An 8,596-nucleotide genomic window follows, 5' to 3' on the forward strand; every position below is an offset into this window, starting at 1 on the left:
ATTAAAATAATTTTAGTCACCAATCCTTCAAAAAATTCTGGTTTAGATGTATGGCCACATCCTTCCCTTTGTTTATTATCATTAAGTGGTCTTAAGTGAAACCATGAAGTAGGCAATAGTTCATCTGGCAGAAAAGGTCAGCCAGGCTTATCTTTGAACCTAGAAATACATGAAAATGTCTGCATTGCTTTCCTGGATCTAATAGTCAGTGGCCACAGTCCTTTTGTGATAAATCATGGTAACTGCCTACAACCTGAGGTTGATCTCAAAAAGTTTGGGCTCCTTCCCTGCCTAACTTCTCTGTATCTATTTGTTAGAACTTTTTATGTTAGAAGTATCAGAATGCCCAACTCAAATCCAATGAAAAGGGATTTATTAACTCACAAAACTGGGTAGTCCACAGGTATATCTAGTTTCCATAAGGAAACTTGGATCAAGTTTCATAAAATAAAATTGGGATGTCTCTCTTTCACTCTGCTCTGCTTCCTTGCTGTTGGCTGAATTCCAGGCAACATTTCCCCTCATGCTTTCAAGATAGTCCTGTCTCTGGAAACACATTAAGTCACAAGGTAAACATTCTTGTCCCTAATTGGTTTCAACAGAGTCAAATATCCATCTCGGAAATTGTATAGATGAAATACACTGAATGACTTACCCTGGTGATGTCAACTTGGAAGATGTTTTCGAATGCGATTAATATTTAAATTGGTGAACCTTGAATAAGCAGATTATCCTCCATAATGTAGGTGGGCCTCATCCAATCAGTTGAAGACCTGAATAGAACAAAAAAATTGGCCTCTCAGAGCAAGAAAGACTCCTTCAGTTGACTGCCTTTGGTCTTCATCTGCACCATCGGTCTCCTGGGTCTCCAAGCTTCCAGCCCACACTGAAGATTTTGGGCTTCCCGGCCTCCATCATCACATGAGCCAGGCACTTATAATAACCCTATCTATCTATCCATCTATCTATCATCTATCTATCTACATCACCTATCATCTATCTATCTACATCATCTATCTATCATCTATCATCTATCTATCTACCTATTTGTCATCTATCTATCTATCCTACTGTGTCTCTAGGGAACTCTGACTAGTACAACCACTGAGTGGCTCCTTATAAGACAATGAACAAATATCCACTGAGACTTAGCAATTTTCTATGACCTTTGGTCTCATTTCTGAGACCAAGTGACTGGCTTTGAGTCTCAGTTCAGCTTTTTGTTAGCTATACAACCAGTAAGTTACCTGACCCCTCTGTTCCTTATTTTCTCCTCATTTAAAGATAATAGCGCCTACCTCACAATACAACCAGTAAGTTACCTGACCCCTCTGTTCCTTATTTTCTCCTTCTCTGTTCCTCATTTAAAGATAATAGTGCCTACCTCACAGCATTGTTGTGGTGATAAAAAAATAAAGAAATACATGTTAAATGATTTAAACAGGGCCAAGAACATAGACATTATTCTATTATGTTACTAAATATTATTATTATCTTCATCATCATCATCATCACCTGATTTGATCCTTACTTCTTCCTCCCCATTTACTGGGTTTCCAGTTTTTCCATATTGTATTATCCAGGACTCTCAACTGAACTTTCCTGGCCTAGTTTTTTCAGGCTCCTTCTGGCTCTTCTATCAGAATTTACTCATGCCAAGAAGTTATTCATCAATGCATTCTTTCTATAATTTACAAAGCTGAACAGACAGCCTAGAATCACAGATTTTTAGAACTCATGGAGATCACCTAGTCCCACAGTTTACAAAGTAGGGTGCACAGGAACCTTAGTACCTTGATTCAATCCTGAGGGGAAAGTATTCGGAGTTATATTTTTAGTGTAAAATTTAAGAAAAAAAATAAGCTCATTATTTAATGAATGGATTCACAATAGTATATATATGACTTACCATAAATATGTATTAGGCTGTAAATGCTCCAAGATTTTTTTTTAACTAATAGAATAGTATAATCAAAAAAGTTGAGAGATCAGTGATCTGACCTATTCCTCTTACTTCACAGAGGAGGCAAGTGACTCCAGAGAATGGAGCAACTTACCCAAGATCTCAACTGTGAGTAGAAAAACCTGGTTGTCCATGGGAGACAGTGTGAGGTGCCCAGAGCTAAATTACTTAACCCCACTGGATCTCAGTTTCCTCATCTTTAAAGGGGAAATCATGAACCCTACCAAAGAAAACTGTTATGAGTGTTAAATTAAATGAGAGCATATTTAAAGAGGGTAGTACAGTGCTTGGTCCAATTTAGAGGTTTGATTAATGTTCGTTCTCCTCCTTTAGTGTCTGAGTAGAGGCATTTCTATGGAAAACAATAGTGCTTTTCAAAAACTGGAATAAATAGCACTGTATTATTTGTTGCTAATAAAGATAAATGTCACTGAGTAAAAATTTTCCAATTCAAAATATTTTTTAAAGGATGCAAAGACTATAATAATAATAATAAACCTATCTACCACAGTAGACTCGTAGCTCAGGGATGTAGGAGTAAGGGGCTCCTTTGCTACCCTCCCTCCAAATCAACCCATACGGGTCAACACTGTTGTTGGTACCAGGATTCTCTATTGAGGAGTCTAAGAACAGTAATCTGTTTGGAAAGGGAAGCCAGGAACTTGACCTAAAGCTGGTTATATAGAAAGCACACTGTTTACTTAATGTGTGTTTATTTGGGGTCGTATTTTAAGGGGGGTTTTCTATTGCTCCACCCCCACCCCAGCCATCACTGGTTGTTGCCACTCATTGTCACACACGCCTGTATTCTTAGCCTGGCAGTCCTCCCATTCCTTCTCAAAGTCCTATGCAAAAAATAGTAAATCTCCTTCATATTCCTATGTGCTCTAAATAGCTGCTATACTATGCGAACTCTCCACTGGCAACTTAATAAGTCTTCCCATCCCTAAATCAAAACTAATTAGCTTTGTTTTTCAAATTGCTGACACTGGCGGTCTTCGTTATAACAAACCTCTGTGTGATTAGTGATATAACGGCTGGTGCTGAGCTTGGGCAAATATTTATAGAGTAATCATATTGGATAGGGTTGAATAACCTCTTGGATTAACTGAGAGCTTCTGCCAGGCAGAGCTGCAAAATTGTGCTAATTTAACGGTACAGTCCGTTGTTCCGTCCGCTGATACAACCTCTACGACAATGATACAAATATAATCAGGGATATTAGGGCACAGTATGATTCCCTTATTGGCACTCTTGGCAATAATGTGCCAGAAGAATCCAAATATCACTTTGCGTATATAAATTATGTGGTAGGTAAATGGAAGTTCATACAGGGAGAAGATTAAATATCTACACACCTAACACCACGATGAGCCTGAGGTAAGTAGTCACTGGATAAGTAATAGTACTAATATACATTATTAGTATATTAGATACCAGAGGAACAATTTTGCTTTTATTTACTTTCAGGAACAGTAAACAGATCCTAATGAGGCAAGCCAGTTTTAATGCTGAAGGTGGATTTCTTCTATATCAAGCTGAATTGATATGAACTCCAACTTCTCACAGACACAGTGAGTAAATCTGAAAATATACAGTTAATTCTTAACATGCAGTCCTTAACCTGCAGTCTGAAAGGAGACTCGGACCTTGGGAAGCAAGAGGTGAAGGCAGTAGTTTTTAAAGGTCATGCGGTTAAGCAGTGGCCAAACAGACTAGAAATCCCATTTTACACACCCTACCCAGTGCTTTCCCAGCCTGGGCATAGAGACCTAGTATAGCAAAATACTGTAATAGTGACATCCAAATGACTTTAGGAAACTGGGTCTTTTTCTTACACATATTCCTTACTCGTATTGTTATATAATTTTTAGTTTAATAAGGACTATATATTTGCTATGTATAGGTGCTAAGACACAGAGCTTTCTATTTGCATAGATTAATTGCAATTGCACCATTTTTAAAATACAGCTTAGCTATCTGCCTTAGATACTCCAAGCAGTTGGCTACATTTAGATGTGAGGAAGAGGCAGAGTAATTCTTAAAGAGTTCTATGTTTCTTATAACTGACTTGACTGACAGTCCTTAAGTGCTATTTCTTTCAAAGCAAATATGACTCACAGCCCTTAGGTAGAGTGTGTGCACAGGCTGGAAATATTGATCTGTCCACATCCCAGAAACATTAAGACACAATAGAAAGAATTTTTAACTTAATTCTGAATAATGCAATAGGAAAAACATAGGAACAGTACACAATCGACAATGGTAATGTATCTGTAATGTTTTATAATGTCAAGGATTTAATTTAAACTCGAGAAAAAGAAACTGTGTTTCCAGCCCGAACTCACCCCCTTCAGCTTAACTGTGACAGTTCTAAGAACAGCAGGTGCCTAAAGAAACTTATTTAAAGATATAAATCATGTGAATTATTTAGTCATTGAGGACAAGGTACCCACCTTGTAAGTCACTCTAGTCACCAGCTCAAAATTTACAAATGAGAGGCAGTTTGATAAGTCTTCCCTTTGGAGTTTGCTAATAGTGGAATAAAAATATGCTCCCAATTGCTCCACGGCAACACTGGCCAGAGGTGAATAGAGGAAGAGGCAGTTGCGAAAGGCGGCAGGGGACCCAGAGGTCCCATTTGGTAGATGCTCCCTCCCTGGTGCTTCCTGAACTACTTGGAAACCACTTTTGCTATTTTCCCCTGGTCAGCCTTCTTGCTACAATCATTTCTGGTTCCCACAGAAGGCAGAAGAGAAGAATCAATACTGCTGTGGGTTACAAAACATGAAGTTTTCTCAATTTTGGCTTCAATGGCTCTCCCAGCCCCACAGAAGTGCCCACAGCTGGATTCTTCCTTCCAGCAGTGGTTCAATGACAGGGTTGCAGGCTACAATGCTGTCACTACCTGAAGAGTAGCATTTTCAATTTTTTTTTTTAAAGTTAAGCTTTCTACAAATAGCTCTGTTTCCATTTAATAAATGTATATAATACTTTCCTAGGGCAATAACGATTGGCTTCCACAATTACATTATTTGGGGAACAAATGTCAATGGATGAGAGAAAAATGGGCTAAAGGCAGAGAGAGCTGGTGAGCATGGGAGGAAAAGGACTGACAGGTCTCTGAAGGACATCTCCTTGCCTGCTGAGTTCTCCTCTTCTCGCCCTCCACCTCCCACCGCAAATCATCGCCACTGTCTCTCACCCACTTCTTTCTCAGAATCTCTCTGGAGTCTGCAATACTGTGCTTATCTCTTGTCACACAGATCAGAGTTATTGCTTGGAAAATTGTCCACTTAGCCTTCAACTGTAGGCTAAGACTTGCCTCCTACAGTGAAATCAGCCCAGTCCTTAGGCAGAGGGATTTTAAGCATTCATATTTAAGTTTTATCTTGGCGTTAAATCAATTTGTTTGCTATCATGACCCTGTGACTAGTGCAGCCAAGTCTCCCCAGGGCTGGGTTCGGGCCCTGAGCCATCTTTATCACTTTAGTCCTTCACCTGATTTGCAGCCTATCCCTGCAACTAGGTTCTTGACATTCACTACTGAATATCTGAATACCTGTCTCTTTAGATTGTTGCCAGTTCTCTCTACAGGGATGGGGTCTCTGTAGACTCTATAACTACCTGCTCTGTCTCTGCTTAAGGTGATACATGAGGTTCCCTCTAAGCTTGGTTCATATCGAAGCTGTTTTTCCCACTTGGAGTCATCTCCCAATTTCAGATTCCCTTTCTATATTCACATTGTTGTCTTCCCAAAGCTAGATCAATAATTTAGTTATAAGCCTACAGAAGATCTGAGAGTGTCTGTGGACTCTTGGACCTGACCTTCTCTGGTCTGGTTCAGTTCCACAAGTATAATACATGTAATAAGTAATAAAAAGCATGAATGCTAATAGTAACTTCTCTTTGTTGAATTACTTACAAGGTTAGCACTGTGATGTTAAGTATTATTTTAATATTCACAACCATCTTTTAATTTATACAGAGCTGCTAGCCTGGTGATAGGCATAAGGACATCTCGTTCCCAATTACGGAAATACTGTAATACTTTCTCATGGGTTAGTAAATAGCCATGGCCTCAGTCTTCCAAGTGCCCCCCCATCAGACTCCCCAGCTCCCAGGTTCTCTTGCCATCAGCTGCCCTCTCCAGGAACGGGAATTAAAAAGTCGATGCCTTGGACATATATACACTACCAAACGTAAGGTAGATAGCTAGTGGGAAGCAGCCGCATAGCACAGGGAGATCAGCTCGGTGCTTTGTGACCGCCTGGAGAGGTGGGATAGGGAGGGTGGGAGGGAGGGAGATGCAAGAGGGAAGAGATATGGGAACATATGTATATGTATAACTGATTCACTTTGTTATAAAGCAGAAACTAACACACCATTGTAAAATAATTATACTCCAATAAAGATGTAAAAAATAAAAAATAAATTAAATAAATAAATAAAAATAAAAGAATGGCAAAATAAATGCTTCATCTGTAACTTCAAAAAAAAACAAAATCAACAAACCATTATTCATCAATGTGGCAAAGAAAAAGTGTTCTGATTTTTACTTCAGAAATAAAATTGGATAAAGAAAGCAGTTATAAAGTTATCTAAACAGAATACTTCCACCTTGCCATTCATGCTCCTTCTAAAGCAAAAATGAATCAGTTATTTCTTTCTCGGCTCTAAAATTCATATCAAACAAAGGGAGGGCTACTGGATAGTAAGATTGGGAAAAAGCTCAACCAAATCGCTGTATGTTCTCTTAAGAAAACTGCTTCATTACCTTCTTTATTTTCCTCCTTTCTATGTCAAACATAATCAGACAAACCAATGGCAATTTCTCACTTGTAGCCATGTGGTATAAAAAAAGTGATATATTTGGAGTTGTTCTGCAACAGTTAAGTCTTGGGCAAATAAAATATTTTACTGAAAAAAAAATTTTTTAAAATTAAAAATAAATAAAAATAAAATAAATAAATAAATAAAAAGTCGATGCCTGGCATCTCATTGGTGGCTGCCATGTCATCCTGGTTGCCAAATATTTTTAATATCAGTCCCTGTATGTATTGTCCTTAATCTACAAATTAGAAAAATGAGGCTCAGAGAAGTCTGCTTGCCAAGGCCACACAATAAGGAAATGAGAAAGCAGAGACTCAAGTCCATGTCTCTCTGTCTTCATAGACCATTTTCTTCCCCCCATACCCATAGCTCATAGACACAGACAGATGGTTCTCAAACTTGTCTGATAGTAAAAGTAAGCTTTTGTCAAAGTTATAGATTCCTGGGCTCTTCCCTTTGGAGATTCTGACCCAAATCAACCTAGTGCTGGGCTAGAATCTACACGTTCAAGGTGATTCTTATGGTTATTCAAGCTTTGGTAACACTGCACTACAGTATTTTTTCCAGAATACAATTTGAGACGGACTAGAATTATGGTGATATCTGCATGTCTTAAGTGAGCACATAAAGCCTTTAACACCATTCCTGAATCATAGAAAATGTTTTTTGAACAGAACAGGATATGTGTTTCAGGTAGCAGGCTAGTCGCTGCTTGTTTTAGGTTAAGGTGGTGCAGTCCAAAAGTACAGTCATTCTTTGTCATCTCTGGAAACATCATTAGAGATAACCAAAATTAGAATGAAGCAAGATTACAGTTTAGCTTCTCCCAAGCGGTTAGTGCTGAGAGTGGGGAGTGTGTGCTCTGGTCTCAGAACACATTTCTTATTAAAAAAAAATCAAAAAAAAATTACAGTTTACAAATCGGTCAAGTGAAAAGGACATAGAAGGAGAGCTAAAACAAAAACAATTCCGCGAAAACTGGAGAGGGGACACTGAGTTTACTAAGAAAAACATCCTGGTTCTAAAAATTATCAATCTACCCCAGTAGCATTCCAAAATCTGCTCCGCATTCACCTGTGAATAAAGAACTTAAATGCATGTGTTTATCTGTGGTGGCCATTGGTGTTTCCCCCCGTGTTTGTCACCGTTCTGTAGCCATGTTTTTTCCAGTAATGTCTGACAATGTGGTTTGTCACATAAAGCCTTTTCAGTAGCTTCTCCCTCCTGACATCCTGTCTCTCATTTCTGCTGTTAGCAAAAGCTCATCGTGAAACATAAAAAGATGTCCAGAGAAAAGGCAAGAATCACATATTAATTGCACACGGCAGGATTAGGTTGCAATTCTCTTTCTCAGGGAAAGGCTTAGAAAGAAACAGGAAGGAAAAGAGCAAAATAGATGAGCGGTTGTCTCCAGTCTTCTCTTACAATGAGAACTGATTCATTAAATATTTCTGAGGACGGCAGAGTCATCTAACTCAGTAGAACCTCCTAGATGCTCTTCCTGACATGTAAATCATCGATGATCAGGAGAAACCTACGGTGGAGCTGAAATTTACTACCACAGGACATGGCCCAAGCTGGGTTGGTTCTCTTCCAAGTGACAAACCCTGCCAAACGCTTAAACACCTGCCACAGTTAACAGTACACAAACTCCTTTAGACAACTGAGAAACAGCTCATCGGATAAACCAATAAGTGAAATAAAGTGCAAAATGTACCCTCAGCAGAGGCTGATAAAATAAAACATTTAAATAAATTTAACTGAATGCTTCCAAATGGCACATCCGACAATGAAAGGAAT

General features: G+C 38.7%; 1 long non-coding RNA gene across 1 annotated transcript; it reads right to left on the reverse strand.

The window, feature by feature from the left end:
* Positions 1-118: 118 nt before the first annotated feature.
* LOC141275900 (uncharacterized) lies at positions 119-4,515 on the reverse strand. The gene is made up of 3 exons (XR_012324514.1): positions 4,420-4,515; positions 656-773; positions 119-546 (listed from the first exon to the last, which is right to left on the reverse strand). It is a non-coding gene; the product is annotated as an uncharacterized lncRNA (long non-coding RNA).
* Positions 4,516-8,596: the final 4,081 nt, after the last annotated feature.

Source organism: Tursiops truncatus, chromosome 11 (assembly GCF_011762595.2).
Source record: "Tursiops truncatus isolate mTurTru1 chromosome 11, mTurTru1.mat.Y, whole genome shotgun sequence".
NCBI lineage: Eukaryota > Metazoa > Chordata > Mammalia > Artiodactyla > Delphinidae > Tursiops > Tursiops truncatus.